Source organism: Carcharodon carcharias, chromosome 7 (genome assembly GCF_017639515.1).
Source record: "Carcharodon carcharias isolate sCarCar2 chromosome 7, sCarCar2.pri, whole genome shotgun sequence".
Lineage (NCBI taxonomy): Eukaryota > Metazoa > Chordata > Chondrichthyes > Lamniformes > Lamnidae > Carcharodon > Carcharodon carcharias.
The window spans coordinates 70,427,954-70,444,873 of NC_054473.1; positions in this window are offsets into that span (position 1 = coordinate 70,427,954).

Here is a 16,920-nt window from a genome sequence, read left to right on the forward strand (position 1 = left end):
GTGTCCGGGGGCAACTGCTGTCCAGCCTCGGAGATAACTGTTGTTGTGGGGTGGGATGTCCGGGGACAACTGCTGCCCAACCGCAGAGGCGACTGTTGTTGGGGACTGGGGGGGGTGGCTACTGCTGCCCTGGCATTGGATCTCGCGCACAAGAAATCGAGGTGGGGGCAGGGTAAGTGAGGGAAGTGGCCATGCATTAGGGGCACCTGTATAAACTGACCATGCCTCTGCAACTGGGACAGATCAGGCGCAGCCACAGTGATATGTTTGGAGTCAGACTCCTAGCCTGCCCGCCCATGTAAGCAATTCAGAGGTAGCAAAGGGCCACCAAGTCCTCCATACCTTATCCCCACCCCACTCCACTCCCCGCCCCTCCCCTGCACAGTCTATGAATTCGCCACCACTTTATTGGACTGCGGAGCAGTTGGACTGCACATGTTATACAATCTCCTCACCAACGCTGGCCATGGAGCAGTCACTGTTGGAGGTGCTTACAGCCTCTGTGCAATCTCAGTATCCTGGTTTGCACCAGTGTCCCCCATGTCTCAGGTTGACAGGGTAGCCATGCAGCACACTCATCTCTGGCCATCCAAGGGGTGGCCAGCACTCTCCGGCACACATTACGGGGCGGTCACACAGGGCCAGGAAAGGTGCTAAGTACAACCATGATAACCACGTCACTCTTTCTCTTTCATGCTGCAGGAGAACCACATCAGGATCATGGATCCTGGTGACCTAGCTGTATGCCTGATGGCCTATAGAGACCATAGAAGATGGAGGAGAGAGAGCAACTGAGGCACCTGGCTGTGAAAAGGCAGAAGCAGCAGTCTCATGAAGAAGGGGCAGCAGGGGCTCCTGCACACCCTGCCCAAGAGCGACAGCGAGCCATGGCTGGTTGGTACCTAGTGACACCCAGGGTCTATAGACACCACCTGCCATTCCTGCAGATGACTGAGAACCAATGTGACCAATGATTGTGCATGTCTAGGGACCTGATGGCTTAGATTTGCCACTTACTGCAGGACTTGGTGCCAAAGAAACATGGAGGGGCATCCACTGCCAGTTTCTATGCTCAATTTCTATGCCAATGGCTCCTTTCAGGTCTCCACAGGTGATCTCTGTGAGGTCATGGATGCCATCTTCTCCATGGCACATAACTTTGTGCATTTCGCCCTGGACCGGGACAGCCAGGATACAAGGGCCATTGGATTCACCCAGATCTCAGGATTCCCACAGGTGCCGGGTGTGATTGACTGCACTCACGTGGCGCTCAGGTCTTCATTGCTACACTCGCTGGACTTCATCAACTGCAAGGGCTTCCACTCATGAACATGCAGCTGGTGTGCGACCACCAGAAACACATCCTGCAGGTATATGCACGGTTTCCAGGGAGTGTGCATGACACCTACATCCTGAGTCACTCGCAGATCCCTGCAGTCTTCCAGGGTCCATTGAAGCTGCAGGGTTGGCTCCTTGGGGACAAGGGCTACCCGCAGAGGCCGTGGCTGATGACACCCGTGCGGCAGCCTCAGACTGCAGCAGAGCGACGCTATAATGAGGCTCATGCAGCAACTGACAACTTGGTGGAGCAGACCATTGGGATGCTGAAGATATGGCTCCAGTGCCTGGACCAGTCTGCTGGAGACCTGCAATACTAGCTGAGGAGGCAATGGAGGAGCTGCAGGTTTCCTCCAATGAGGAGGATGCCTATGCGGATGAGAGTGAGGAGGACCTCGGAGGTGGCGATGACAAGGATGAGGCCCTTGCACTGGATAGACGAGGCAAGCGCACTTGGGAAGCCCTCATAGTTGTTAGATTTGTGGAGGATGATGACGATATGCATGGCTCCTCATATTGCATTGTGAACGTTTAACTCCAGTCTGGCTTATGGCAGTGCGAGTACCCTCTGTGAGAATTCTCCTGTCATGGAGATACAGTGGAGGCACTCATAGTCGCTCCATTACCGGAGGATGATGACATGCAGTGAGGACACTCCATAGATCTTCACACAGCCTCTGAAAATGTCTGACTCCTGTCTGGGCTGAGGGCAGCTCGCTTGCGCTCCATCATCAGGGTCCTATCACAGAGGCGCAGCCATGAAACTTTAGAAGTTTTGATGCTTTGCCCACCTTCATCACCTGAGTCCTTCAGGAGATGGAGTACACCATCAGTGGTCACAGATGCTGAAGATGTGGGGGTTATCCCTTCCTTAAAGGTGCTGAGAGCACACAGAGAGTAGGAGAAAACTCTCTGACACTTGCCCACTACATCCTGGCAGCAATGACCAGCGCTGCCGAGGTGCAGGCATCAGGAATGTTTCCAAGGGAGTGTGAGGCTGGACCATCACTGTGGCCTGAAGGCTGCACGGAGCACAGGGAAGAGGCCCTGGACTGAGCCACCTGCATTTTTCTTGTGCAGAAACGTTTCACACCTAAGTGACAAGGACACTGCTCATCAGAACAAGGAGCTATAGACAGGGAGTCTTTCCTGGGAGTTTATTGACAAATGATTAACACTCATGCCCAGGCTGTGCAACTAATTTTCCTTAACTGTCCTAACCCTGCCGCTATGTCTTGGTGCTCCCCGGACATCCACAGTGGAAGTGGGGGCAGCCTGCTGACTGTGACTCCCTGTCTGTGATGACCTTAGTGGGCCTCTTCTGGAGGGCTGAGACTTGTAGGGCCCTGGCCTGCTTTGGGGGTCCTGCTGTGTGGCAGTGGCACCCTCCTCGGCCTGTGAAGCTGTAGCTACTGAGGTCACGGGAAGAGGGGAGTTGGATGGGCCAGACACTCTCGGAGTCACCTGGATGGATGGCCCCGGGGGTGCACCTGCTGATCCTGCTCCCTATGAGTCATTGAGGGTCCCAGGCTGACTCCTTGAGGAGCAGGGGTAGCTGGAGCGAGATCGAGCTGCCTGGCACCCCTTTCACATACACACTGTTAGAGGCCAACTATGGCATCAGCAATGAAGTTAAGCCTGCGCAGCAGCGCTGGACTGATGTCCTGGATCAAGGCCTCCATGGCAGCTCCCACCCTACCAATGTTGATCTCGGTGAATTGCAATGCCAGTGCTATCACCTCAGCCTGAAGGCGGACTCCTCCATCGTGCCTTGCAATCTGAGGAGAGCAGCGGACATCACTTTCTGATGTTCCCGAGCTTGTCTTTGCGGCTCCAGCAACTGTGACATGACCGAGTCCAGAGATTCATCATCTGACTTCGACTCAGCAACGTTCTAGCCTCCTGCATCCTCCAACTGTCGCGAACCTGGGAAGTCCCTGCCACCACCTGCTGTGGATCAGAAAGTAAGATGTGCTCACCAGATTGTGATCCCGGGGCTACTCTAAAGCTAGGTCCCACCGAGGTGTGTGTCTCTGCGCTGGTGGAGGGTGTGGGTGAGCGCTGTGACGGGACTTCAGGGAGGGTGCCTTCAGATTCCTCTCCAGAGGTTTCTTCAGGGCTTGATTGGAGGCCCTGGGCCGTGGACTCTGTCAGCTGCTTCCCAGATGTGCCTGCGAAAGCAAGCGGAGATAATTAATGCATGGCAGTGGCCTGTGAAAGAGGACACATCATTCACAGCATGGTTGTCTGTTGCACTGCTGGATCCTCACTTGGTGGAGCAGCGCCGACCTCATCATCAGCACAGGACCGGTCCTGGTCATCACCAGCCAGCTGGGTGGCTCTGTTTTCAAAGTCCATGAGGACATTGATTTCGGGCATTCCTCCACCGGTCTGCAACCTCTCTCTCTAGTCATCTCCCAACTTGTCCTACATGGACAGAGATGGAGAAAGAGCGGGCAAGACGCCTGCCAGGCCAGATGATAAATGTGCCTGACCTGTATGGGTGGTGAAAGGTCCCATGGATGGGATGAGGGCAATGACGGTGAGTGTGAGAGAGACAGTGAGTAGTGATGTCCCTTGAGCTGGCGGTGAGTGAGATCCCTGTGGATGTGTGATGGATTTGTGAGTGTGTCAGTTGAGAGTGATGAGAAGAGTGACTTACCCTGACAGAACAGAGGAGATCATTCATGCTCTTGCAGCATTGTGTTGGCTGTCCTCTTCTACCCAGTGTTGGCGCTGACCACCACTGCCACTGCCTCCCAAGCTGCATTGATCACGTTGCTGCCCATCCTGCGGCCAGAGCAGGGGTAGAGCACATCCCGGTGGGCCCCCAAGGCATCCAGCAGTTGTTTGAGGGACTTGTCATTGAAGTGGGGGCTGCAGTCTTTTTTCCTTTGCTGGCCATGTCTCCCATACAGCAGTGGTGAGCTGGAAGCAATGAGCGCAGTGCTTGCGGCTGTACTTTAAACATGGCACCTGGTGTGATGTGGTGGTGGGGCGATGGCCGGCAGGCGAAGGAGAGTCCAGCTGCCATGGAAACGGAGTGTTTCCCGGGAATGCATAAAGAATGAGGTGAGTTTGGGATGATACTGCGTGAAAACCCGCCGTCGCAGCTAGCGGGTAAAACATGCTTTTACCTACCCGCTACCACACTTAGCACAAATCTGGGAAATTCCTCTCCATTGTGTCTCAGACTCGTCCTTACAACACCCTCCTGCCAGTTCACAATTGGTGAATTTTGCCCAGTTCTCCCAAAGATATCTGCTTAATGCTTAAACCCTTAATCTTTGAAGTAAGGGTTTGGGGTTCTGATTATGATTTGATGATCCAGACATCCAAGACAAACAGTATCCACAGGTTTCAGCTCAAACATGTGCTGAAAATCCAATCTAATCCCTTGATAAGCCCTATAAATGTGTGAATAAACTCTGGCATTAACCCACATCTAACACAGTTGCAGAAAATTTTCATTTGAGGTCCTGGCAAGTTTCCTGGAACCAGAGAAGTCACAGCGCAGAAGGAACCCATTTGGAGCATTAACTCTGTGCCAGATCTTTGCTTGTGCAATCCAGAACCAAAACCAATCCCACTATTCTGCTCACTAAACCTTGTAATCTGTGCTACTCCCAATATTCATACAATTTTTCTCTTAAAAGGTTTAATGGTCTCTACCTCAATTGTTCTCTCTAGCAAACCATTCTGCACTCCAAAAACCCTCACAGTAAAGGATAATTTTCATTTTGAACAGTATTGTTGAAAGGACAGTATCAGATCAGCTGCCTGTTACACATCTTTCCTGAGATTCATTTTCATTGACTATAATTATACTATCACCCATCATCAGAATTGCTCCCCCTCCCCAAAACATGAATTAAAGGCAATGTGTGAAGGAGGACAGAATGTTCATTTTAACAATAACATTCATATTTGCAGGATATCTTAAAATTCTTCCAAACAAATTAACCACTTCTAAAGAAAGTAGAGTCACTGTTGTCATGTTTACATTGAATTTCTGTCATTGGATATTTTGTGGCGCAAGTCCCATATCTATTTCCAAGAATTTCTCCCATTCACCTGTCATTTATTTCCCCTCTGTCAAATGGATCATTGCAACCTGCTACTGTCTAAAATAAATTTTCCTCTTCTCTTCACCCAAGGAATCACATCTCCATTCCCATTACAAATGAGGCATCCCTAGGGAACATAATTGTGGCCCTATGTGGCATTGGGGGCATTGTCAGCCTCATTCTCTGCACTTGTTGGATGCCTGCTAGCTGGAGGGTGCCTGAAGAACTCTGGGACCAAAGCCCACCCTCAGGCTCCTTTGTGAATTCCCTAAATCCTGACTCTCCGTGAACCAACAACTACTAGACTCAGAGGTGAGAAGGAGTAGCATGGGGAAGGGAGCAAAGGCAGATATATCGAGTTGGGTGCCAGATTAGCCATGATCTAATTGAATGATGGAGCAGGTTTGAGGGACTGAATGGCTTGCTCCTGTTTTTATTATTCCTTCATCCCTGTGAACATTCTACCAAGGACAGCACACTGACGCTAGATAACATTTCATGTTCAATATTTATGTAGTCTTGTACATGTAATGTGTCCCTTTGTCCTTGCAATGACTTGGCAATCACCCACTTGTCAGTAGCCTGAATATCACAGCTCTTAACAGTAAAGTAAGGTGCAAAGGCTGAACTCTGGGAGTGAATCTACACCCAGATAATTCAATGATAAATGAGGTTCCTTGAATATTCCATTTGTTCAAAGAGTCTCAAGGTTTGATATGCAGCAACTGCAAAGCTTGGTTGTCATTCTTTAGCATCTAAATCCATACTAAACTTTGTGGAATTCATGAGTTCCCAATTTGTTTTTTATTGTTCTATGGTGGAATCTCTGGATAATGATTCACTGTGATTCAGAAGCTGTGCCACCCTTCCCATGTTTCATGTGACATGTTTAGCTCTGCTTAGGGGAAATCCTTTCTATCTTACTTATTTCTTGAAGTAAGTTATTCATTTGCAGCAGCACCAATGAAGAATGTATCATGGCTACCCACCAGCGAGAAGTCAACTCGCTCAGTAACTGCGCTCTGTCAAATAATCTATCATCACTTTTTGCAGGCCTTACCTCAGAACATCTCCAACTTTCAAACTGGAGGCACGGATCATGGTGAGTGGTATCTTAATGACAATACAGCTGAGGCCAATGACAATACAGCCTTAACTTCCCTGAAAACTCACAACAGAGATAGTACAGGCTTCATGATCTAAATTCAAGGAATGAATTTGCATTTGTACAGCACCGAGAAGGTGCAAGAAGGAATTACTAGAATGATACCAGAACTCAGAGATTGCACCTGTCGTGAAATATTAAACAGGTTGGGGGCTCTTTTCTCTAGAAAAGACTGAGGGCAGTTACTGAACGAGTTGATTTCTTGCTGGTGGGTAGCCATGATACATCTGCTGGCAAGACTGGAAAATCCTAGCCTGAGTTGGGACCTGATTTAGGTCTTTGATATTATTGAAGAATTTTATAGGATAAAGAGAAGGTGTTTCCAAGATCTAGGGGAGACCAGGACTACTCATAAATGTAAGATGGTCACTAATAAATCCAATAAGGAATTCAGGAGAAACTTATTTTTCAGAGTTGTTAGAATGTGGAACTCGCAAACCTAAGCATTGTTGAGGTGACTTGCACTGATGCATTTAAGGGGAAGTTAGGAGAACACATGAAGAAAAACATATGTTGATGGGGTTAGATGAAGTAGGACAAGAGGAGATTCATATGGAGATATACCCAGATGGACCTATAGGGTTGAATGGCCTCTAAGAACTATATAATACTTCATCACATCTAAAAGTACTTCACCATGAATGAATTACTTTTGAAATGCATTCACTGTGATGGGCCAACAAAAACGGTGACCAGTTTACACATGGCTGAGTACCACAAACAGCAAATGAGTTCAACAATTAGTTTGTTTGGTTGAAAGAGAAATGTTGGCCAGGACAGCAGAAGAATTTCTTGTTCTTCTTCCACTTGTGTTGTGGGATTTTTTTTTAAGCCCAATTGAATTGAGCCTCATTTTAATAGCTCAACTTAAAGGCAACAAGGTGGATTTACAACTTGAGGAAGAGAACTTCACCTTTCTATTAGGCCCCTTGTAGGCTCCTGGCCTTAGCACAGAGGTTAGCAATGTTAGGTCTTTACCTCCACTTGATTTTCTCTCAGGCAGGAGGTACTGATAATGGACAATGGCTGCACTATAGCAACTGTGAGTGCAGGAGGCATGGGCTGGAGCTTAGGGTGGGAGATTCTCCCATTGGGATATGATTGCTACACACCTTTCTATTGCTGAGTCAAAAGAATCTTCTCCTCTTTGCCTGAGGTGTCATGTTGCCCTCCTCCTCTGCTATTCTGCTTTAACCAATTCCACCTCCTCTGAACTCAATCTTTTGTTTCTCTGCTTGTGCCTTTATCACCCCCATTTGCTTTTCACCATCATTTTGTTTGTTATTTAAGCATATCTGTGTCCCCCCCACCCCCACCAATCCTTTCACACTCCCTTTGATGCTTCCCTTGGCCTGATCACTTAAAGTCTGATCACCTTAACCATTTTCCCATTCTGATAGAAGGCCATTAACCTGAAACGTTGGGCGGAACTTTGTGCCCTCCCCTCCCAACCCTGAGAGGCCACCCCGCTTCCCTTGCTGTTGATCCCCAGGCCTTCTGCTACCCATCACCCCTCTCCCTAATACCTCTTCCCAGGGATCCATCATCAGCCCCTGGTAAAGGCCCCAATGTAGTACCGACAGTGGCCACTGCACCTGGAGAGCTGCCAGGCTCTGATTAGCCACTAGCACTCTGGGGTGGGGGCAGGATTTCTGCCGTGCAGAGGGCTCAATTCAATGGGAGGCCTGAGCCTGCACAGTTAAGTGCCAGATTCTTACAAAATTGCATTGGGCCTCCTAAAAATGTTTGACACTGGCTCTAACTGGTTTTTCCAGCTGATGAACATGAACCAAGACTCGAATTTTAAAGTCCAACCATTAACTCTATTCCTTTTTTCTCAGATGCTGCCTGATCTGTTCAGTGTTTCCACAAATTCCTGTTTATGTTTTATATTTTCAACTTGTCTGGGTGTACAGCTGGCAAAGTGGATTAGATGCCCATGGCATAGAGTGCCCAACTTTCAGTGTGTACACAAATCTTTGAAAGTGACAGGATAAATTCAGGAGGCCATTCAAAAAACACATTTTGGACCTTTGGTTTTATTTATAGAAGAAGAGCATGCAAAAGGAAGTTTTGCTAAGCCTTTATAAATCACTGGCTAGGCCTCAGCTGGAGCAGTGTGTTCAGCCCTGGGCACTAGATTTTAGGAAGGAAGCCAATGTCCTAGAGATAGGGATTTATGAGAATGATACCAGGCATGACAGACTTCAGTTATATGGAAAGGCTGAAGAAGCTGGGGTTTTTTTCCTCAGGACAGTGAAGGCCAAGAGTAATAAATAAGGAGAAACTGTTTCCAGTGGCAGAAGGGTTAATAAGCAGAGAATGCAGCTTTTATGTAATTGGCTAAAGAACTAGAGGTGACACAAGGACACCTTTACATATTCAGCAAGTTGTTATGATTTGGGATGAACTTCTTGAAAGGGCAGTGGAAGCAAATTTTATAGTAACAGATGAATTGGACGAGCACTTGAAGGGGAAAGGTTTGCAAGGCAATTGGGTAAGAGCAGGGGACTGCATCTAATTAAGGAGCTTTTTCAAAGATCCAGCACAGGTACAGTGGACTGAATGGCCTCCTTCTGCACTGTTACATTCGATGATTCTAAGAGGCAAGGATGCTACCATCTCAGCCACAACTAAAACCTGACGAGCTGGAAACCACCATGCAGCAAATGCTATTTATTTAAAGAAAAGTATAATGAAACAGAATTCTTTTCACAAAACAAATGTTTTCTAATTTCACAGAACCTTATTTTACTTTTATAATTTGAATTTCAATGACCTAGCAACCAAGGAGTGGATGGTGAAAGCGATTTGGCTGTTCAGTCACTTAATTGTCACAGAATGAAAAGGTCGCCAGTACATTATGATTTCTGAAGCAAAATCCAATATGAATATAATCTGTATTTTTCATCCTGGCAATTTATAGTGGCCTATCGGTCAGAATGTAGCGTATGTCTATTTAATATATAAATTAAACTGGTTGCAAATCAAATAATATAACGTTGAAGTAAGGCCAAATAACAAAGGTATCGAGTTCCAGTTTATTTCTGATAGCCAATCTGCACTAACTGACAAGTGTTAGTTAAGCAGGTTACATTTGCCCCTCATACATGGGGCTATTTTCACTTTCACTGTTTGAATGATCAAGCGCAGTGGAGCATTACATTGCTGGTGATGCCCACATCTCATGAGCAAATAAAAAAAATTCCACCTGCTATTCAATTCCATTGAGGGAAATGAAAACCAGGCAGGTTGCACAATGGAAGGACAATGTCCTTTGCCTGTTTACTGAATGAATAGTGATATTGAAAATTTTGCACAAAATGTTTCTCGCAGCAGCACAAAAAATAAACAAAACTCTCTCAGTTCTGGAACTATCGTGCCCATAATATGCAATTTCTAGTACAGGGCTGAGTGGCTATAAAGAAGGTTGTTTGACATTGAATGAAAAATGACCAAAATGATCTCCTAGTGAATAAAAGTCCATGTTTCCCTATGCAACAAAAGTCCACACTGCATTATATAATTTTAGGGAACATCATTATTACCAGAAAGAAATGGCTTAAAATCAGAGGCTTCTCATACAGTTCAATGTCTGAAAAAATGTAAATTCTACAATTTAAAACTATATTTGAGTTGATGAAAGATGTCAACATAATACAGGTTAGTAAGTGTCTTCAACAGCCAAGAATAAACAGGTTTCAACAAAGGGGATGATACAGGGAGGATGCTTATTGCTATTTATCTCTCAGAGAAACATGTGTGAACATATGTGCTTTCCTAATTGTCCATGAATGAGTAGTTGATCTGATTTTGATCTATCATTAGGCGCAGGAATTGTGTTCGCTCAGCTATAAATTTTAATTGCATTTTCGATTGTTTTGCAGTTTTCCAACTGGGTACAAGTACTTAGCAGATTTCTCAAGGGAGAAAATAATACAGGTCCACTACAGAGGTTAATGTGACCATTGCTTCTTGGCACTGTACATACAGTAGAGATCATTGCTCCTTGGGCACAGTTTATACGCTCAGGTTCATTACTTCTTAGCACTGTATGCACACTTCGATATATGGCTGCTTTGCACTAAGGCCCATGTGATCACCATATGAAACTGAACCAAGGGATGTTAGCAATGACTTGTTTGAATATGTCTGGATAAAATGAAGGTAAGCTATTTTGACAACTGAGTTTACCTGCATCACGCAGTGGGGATTTCAGAATTTTGCCCCTGTCGGAGGGGAAGTTGATGGGCAGGTGCATGCGGGCGTGCTTCTGATCGGCACCCCCGATCGGAGGCGTGGTGCCATTTTCGTGGATGGGCCAATTAAGGCCCGCCCAGCGTGATGTCCGCAGGGAAGCGCTATGCGCTTCCTGTGTGGGTGGGGGGAATGCCTAAAATCGAGAGTGCGCTCTTTCACGCTTGCACACGAAAGAGCGCACAACCACTTGAGGCTAAGAGCTGCCTCAGGGAGACCGCCTCTACTTTCAAAAATATTAAAAATAGAAAAAAAATTCCCTTACACGTCCCCTCATGTGACAACGTCACATGAGTTGGGACATGTTCATAATTTCCAAAAAATCTTTATTAAAATTTTTAAAACCCTACATGAAACCTCATCCTGCCTGTGGATGAGGTTTCATGGCTCCTGGCCTGCCCACCAACCTTAAGGTTGGACGGGCATGTCCACTAATTACTTTAATTGATCCTGTCAATGGCCTCAATTGGCCTTTGACAGGTCGGGGGGCACGCAGCTGATTTTGCTGCGCCCCCACCTTACTGAAAATTTAAACAGGGCATGGTGACGTCGGGAGTTCCACCCGACGCCATCATGCGTCATTTTATGTGTCGGCGAGCGGGCCCCGCCCCCTGCTCACCGATGGTAAAAGCTTGCCCATTGTCCTTGCAATGAGCGTGAAGTCAATAAGTGTAGTATTATCTTATAAATACTCCTTCAAATTTGTCCTCTAGAATATATTGGTGTGATCTATTATGTGCTTTGTTTAATCTTCTTATTGTTGCCTATGATCCATCCATAATAGTTCATGTGCTGCCAAATGACCTGGAAGCACACGGTCATGATGGCCACATTCTAGGCAAGAGTGCCAAAATATTGCTGCCAGGTCTGTTAACCTGAATATCCATGTGTTAGAATGTTGGTAACAAGTGCTGAGTGTTACTTGTCCCATGAAGATTTTGATTCAATATTTATTGTATGCTTGGTCTCTAGTCATTTACCAATGCTTCAGTGGATTCTTCGACAAGGAATAAACCATCTGTTAGAATACTTGCCAAAGACTAACTCTAATTTCTCTAATTGAGGTTATTTAAATTCTGAAAGGGCTTGATAGGATTGATGTAGCAATGTTTTGACTTGCAGGTAAGTCCAAAACTAGGGGCACGAGTGTGAGATAGTCACTAATAAATCCAATAAGGAGTTCAGGAGAAATCTCTTTACCCAGAGAGTGGAATTTTCTATGACATTGAGTTGTGAAGTGATTAGTATAGGGGAAGCTAGATAAGTACATGAGGGGGAAAGGAATAGAAGGCTATACAGATAAGAATAGTTGAAGTAGGGTGGGAGGCAGCTCATAGGTCAGGTCAGCTGAGTAATCTGTTTCTGTGCTGTAAATTCTATCTAATTCTGTGCATTTGTTTGATGTGTGGATAAGAGGTCACTTAGAAATCAGTTATGATACAGGAACCCGATCCAGAACCAGAAGACCTGAGTTATACTGTTTGTTCCCATCGATACGTAACCAAAACTGTTACCAAAACCAGAACCGTTTTTTTAAAATCTGCAGGCAGAACTTATAAACTGGACTGCAGAGACACTGTGGTGTCTCTGGAACCCAGGTAGCGTGAGGCTATCTCTCACAGATAGCCCATTGATACACTCCAGTATCAATCACTCTTGTGGCTGATATTGCTAGTTTTAAATTGTTTTACATTTCAAAATTACTTCACAGCATTACAAAAGTCATGTTACAATTGGCCTATTATATCAGCTGATACAGAAATTTGGTACAAATGTAAGACCTGTAGTAGGCCATTTATATATGCATTGCTGCAGTTGTTTATTACTTTGAGGACTTTGCCTTTAAAATGAAGTTGTGCGTGTCAAAAAGGCTGCTGAGAGACCAAATATTTGTTGAAGTATTTGGTATGATCATTATAATATCAGAAGATCTCTGAAGCCTTGTTTATAGACTATTGCTTTAATTCCAAATCAGCCAGCAAACTGTGAAGCTGCCTCATTTATGCAGCTCACTTAAGTACATTAGGTTTTCACATGTCACACTTTAGATTATGCCCATAAAATATGCAATCGTCTTCTTTCTTTACTTATCATAAGAGGTAGTTCAGTGCTGATAACAACAAAGTAGTAGATTCTCTGGAACCCAGGTAGCGTGAGGCTATCTCTCACAGATAGCCCATTGATACACTCCAGTATCAATCACTCTTGTGGCTGATATTGCTAGTTTTAAATTGTTTTACATTTCAAAATTACTTCACAGCATTACAAAAGTCATGTTACAATTGGCCTATTATATCAGCTGATACAGAAATTTGGTACAAATGTAAGACCTGTAGTAGGCCATTTATATATGCATTGCTGCAGTTGTTTATTACTTTGAGGACTTTGCCTTTAAAATGAAGTTGTGCGTGTCAAAAAGGCTGCTGAGAGACCAAATATTTGTTGAAGTATTTGGTATGATCATTATAATATCAGAAGATCTCTGAAGCCTTGTTTATAGACTATTGCTTTAATTCCAAATCAGCCAGCAAACTGTGAAGCTGCCTCATTTATGCAGCTCACTTAAGTACATTAGGTTTTCACATGTCACACTTTAGATTATGCCCATAAAATATGCAATCGTCTTCCTTCTTTACTTATCATAAGAGGTAGTTCAGTGCTGATAACAACAAAGTAGTAGATTACAATAAACATGCAGAAAACTTGGGCTATGATAGCTAAGAGGATGATTTTCCTCTTTCAGATGCCAGAAAGAGCACTATTCCCACCTGAATGATGATATATTCATTTGCACAGAGTAGTTCATCTTTATTCATCGATCCAGCTCCATGTGGGGAATTCTTGGGGTTGATAAGGAAATCTGCTCTTAATTTTTTTTTAATTCATTCAGGGTTGCCCTTGAGAAGGTGGTGGTGGTGAGCTGCCTTCTTGAACCACTGCAGTCCATGTGGTGTAGGTACACCCACATTGCTGTTAGGAATGGATTTTGACCCAGCGACATGTTTCTAATATCACCTTTTATTAAAATCAATTTTTAGCTCTTCCAGTGTCTCAACTACCTCCTCTTTCATTCTGATTTTGGATGCAACTTCTTCCTAGGTAAAGTAACCATTTAAAAAACAATCAACATTAAAACATTGTCTGCAAAGCTCAATCCTGTTATTTTTTTAGCTTCCATTTTCAAAATTCTTTCCACCTCAGCTTAATTGAAGTTGGACTTGTAAAATCGCTATGATGTAGAAGTAATTAGTGTTGCTGTTTTTACAGTGGTTCATTTTAAGATCTGATCAGCTGGCTGAGAGGACCTACTGACTCAGCATGGAAAAATCTTGACCAAAGAGCCTTGAGTTAATTTGCTGAAGCTTCTTTTTGACACTAAAGCTGACCCATAGGCTGCATCACCTCAAAACACATAGGGCTTGTTTTGTGGAGTTGCATCAGTGCAATGTCTAATTCCATGACCCAGACAATTTAATAACATAGGCTGTGGCCTGCTGATATTTGCAGCTCCAGTCAATTGATTACCAGAGCATTGAGCTGTCAGCCTTCTACACGAGCGATTGAATTCACACAGCCTCACTGAAAATGTGTCATATCGTGGTGGCAATGGAACGAATCAAAGCTGCTGAAAGTAGAACAGAAAAAACAAAGAGCAATGACAAATGATCAATCAGCTTACTTTATCGAAGGCAGCACAGAAGATTACAGAAAGTTTACTGACACGTCAAGGTACACTGCCTCCGCAGCTGTCAACAAATCTATTATATTCAACATGCTGTCTTTGGCTAACAATGACTGCAAAAAGCATTGTTGCTGGCAGTAAAATAATTGGCTGAGCTTGGTTTTGGAAGTTGTGTTTGGTTCAATCGAGAGTAAATCAGAGACTTGAAAATTTCTGGGTGCCCACTCCTGTGGTGGAAATAGGGAGGAGAGACATTCCCCGCCAACTATAGCCTCAGGCCTTAGACTCCTTCACAAATTCCAAGGATATATCCAGGGCCGGTTATCAATGCTTTAAAGGGCACATCAGCCTGCCTATATCCACCTCACCCTTTCTAAGACGAAGGGGCATTTTCCTATCCCTTGTCCCAATTGGTTAAAGGTTTTTTTTATTTTTAAAAAATTCTTCTGCTCCGGTTGAATTCATTCTGCTGCTGCAAAAGGCAATGATTCCCTTCAGAAAGGACTCATGCCAATTCTCAACCAGTTTGGTTTACACCAAGGCCTTTCAATTGCATCTAGGGATCAATTACTGGAGAAGCTTGATATGCCCCCTTAGTGGTATTGGGGTCGGGGGAGGAGGGTGCAGATGGGGATTGGAAGGTCCACTCACTGTCATCCCAACTGGAAGACTTGGCCTAAACCGGGCCTTCTCAATGAAATCCTGACTTATGCATCGCCAAACTCAGGAATTCTGGCCTTCCTGAATCCATAGGGATAGTACATAGGGCATAGTTAATTTGGATCTATATTTCCCTGAGGCCAGCTTTATTATATGGTGGAATTTTCCATGAGTTCTCTTTCTAGAATTAACCACTGTTTTCTTTTCTCTAATGTTTTCCTTCCTCAGTAATTAGAACTACGAGTGATTCTGGGCGACAGGGACTGCTCTTTTTCACCCTTATTTTCAAAGTGTGTATTTAATATGTACAGCTGTCATCCAGTCATTTATATTTTTGGACTATGTGGAATTGCTGGATTATCAATAAACTTGTTAGCAGGTGTGGGGACTTGACATTTTCACATTGTCTTCCCATGAATTTATTGTACAGATACAGATAAGCTACTGTTTTATTGCACTGGTTAGCAGGCACAGTCCACACCTGAATTATTTTAAATCATAGTCTGCTAATGAATTGTTATCACTCCCAGCATTGTTGTCTTCTCTCCTGAAGATGGTGACTCTTTTTAGGGGTAGCTTCCCAGAAAGATTGGAAAATTATGGCCAGTGCCTCTGTTATTTCCACTTTTCCATCTGTTAGTATCCTCGGATGCATCTGATCAGGTCCTGGTAACTTGTTAACTTTAAGTACAGCCAGCTTTTATAATACCTCCTTTGTTTAAGTAATTTTTAGCACTTCCGGTGTCTTAACTACCTCCTCTTTCAATCTGATTTTGAAAGCTAGGTAGAGTTATAAAACAAAAATCAACATGAAAACATTTTCTGCAAAACTCAACCCTGTTATATTTTCAGCTCCCATTTCCAAGTGACTGACAGACCTCCAGTACCTCAACACTGTAACTGTTTTTCACTCTGAGTGCAGGCAATGATAGTCACAGCTGAGCACTGTTGTAATATGCCTTTAAGAGATAGCAGCATGCCATCACTAGAAGGAAAGTGTGTCATGTGATCCAGCCTCAGTTTCACTTTAGCCTGTAAGCAGAACATAGCAGACACAGCCCTCTAGCTGATGCCTTCAAGTTTTCTACCAGTGTATAAACTTTATTCTGTGCCTAGTCTGAATAAATGAACATACAATATATTTACACAACCCTTTATGAGTGATTTGTGCCTTTATATCATTATAAAACAGGACAAGTAGCACAATCCAGTACTGCTCCTGAAGTTTACAAGTTCACATTCTAGCCAAGATCACTGTAATCGAGTATGGGAACACTGGCTGCTTTATCCCCCCTCTTTAGATAGTGAAAGCTGCCATTTTAGCTGAGACCAAGTATTTTAACAAAGGCCAGGGAGCAAAACTGAGAACAGATAGCTTGAATGGCACACCACACTAATGTACTTCACCTTGGCACAGTTATTCCAGCCGAGAAATGGCACTGCAAGTGCCAGCTGTAGGCAGGCAGTAATATTAGGCACCACAATCTTAACACATTTGTGTTGTCCCTTTGTGTCCCTGAAACAGCAACACGTTCATCAAAATACTAGATTCAGATATGTATATAAAGGTTTAACATTCAAACACCTTAAACATCCATTCTCTTCACCAGGTTGCTGTGTATCCTACCTATCGGTTGCTCTGCAGAAACTTGCCTAGGTATCTTAACTAGCACCTCCCAAATTTGTGAGCTCTGCCACCTTGGATGACAAGGGCCGCAGGTGCATGGGAAAACCACCACCGCCAACCTTCA